The sequence below is a fragment of the Carya illinoinensis genome, chromosome 11 (assembly GCF_018687715.1).
Source record: "Carya illinoinensis cultivar Pawnee chromosome 11, C.illinoinensisPawnee_v1, whole genome shotgun sequence".
Taxonomy (NCBI): domain Eukaryota; kingdom Viridiplantae; phylum Streptophyta; class Magnoliopsida; order Fagales; family Juglandaceae; genus Carya; species Carya illinoinensis.
Window position 1 is genome coordinate 21801105 of NC_056762.1, and position 1393 is coordinate 21802497.

Here is a 1393-nt window from a genome sequence, read left to right on the forward strand (position 1 = left end):
GACGTAATTCCTTTTTTTTCTATTATTATTATTATAAATTTAAAAAAAATTAAATTATTTATTTTATTTTATTTTATATAAGAATTTAAAAAATTATAATAATTAAATAAAATAAAATGAGACGTTATATATTGTAAAAATAGATTATACTTAAAATTTGAAAAAATCTAATTACAAATATAATTACGTATTAATATATGTACCAATTTAATATGATTGATTAAAAAGTATATTTTATTTAAAACAGTATTAATTTAAATTTGAATATGAATAAATCAATATTGATACGTAAATTAGTATGTAATTTTACTTATACGTAGTAAAATTTTTAAAACTTATTTATTTATTTATTTATTTTGAAACTGATAAAACTTATTTATTTATTCATTGAACAAACGGGTCTAGTTACGATATTCTCTCTCTTTTTCAAATGAATAACATTTTGTTATAAATACGTACATACGACCGTTTGATTTTACCAATTTTAACTTATACGAAACTTTTGAAATTATTAAATTTATTAATAAATCTCACTAATTCATATATCATCATTTCATATTCTTATAGTAATATTATATATAATTTTAAAATGTATAAATTTTGCATCTCTTTTAAAAAGGTAAAATTTACTATTAAAAAATTATTTTTCACGCGAATCTATTATTTATCCACTTTTCTAAACAGAATGCAGGAAACTTGTACTACACAAAAAAATTTAAAGTGAACATATTGAGCTCTTGAATAGATTGTTTTATATTACAATCTTTCAATTCTCTTACTACTTCTATTTATTTTTTTAACACGTTATCAAAATGAGACTCTAGCCAATTGTTATTTTGTTTTTAATCTTGGGCAAGATGCTTGCATAACATTTCCCGATCATAATAAGATTCTCTTCTATAAGTATTGATATTTGCTTATTTCGATATAAATCATATTAAGGGAGAGATCCGAGTATCAGAATGCCATGATTTTCCCAAAAGCTCACTATGATTGGACACACTGTGAGCACTTATCGATGACCGTAACACAACTCATGTTGAGACCATGACATCTTTGTCTACAGACATTATTCTTAATGCATTGCTTCCATAACATTTCATCATGAATATCATCATAGCGTATGCATTTACCAACATTAGGTGCCATATAAAACTTTACTATGGTATTATTTAAAAAGAATCAATTTGAAACTCGTTGATTATTTTTCATCAACTCAGGAGTTACCAGTCCATTTTTACTCATTCTAGAGTGGATAGAGGAGTTTCCATAAAATAATTCTCTATCCTAACTTTTGGGATCATGACAAAATTCATTTTCATGCTATATTTTAAAAAATGTATCTTATGACATGTGTATATGTAGCAAACTTTCATGTGAAAATGATATTAAT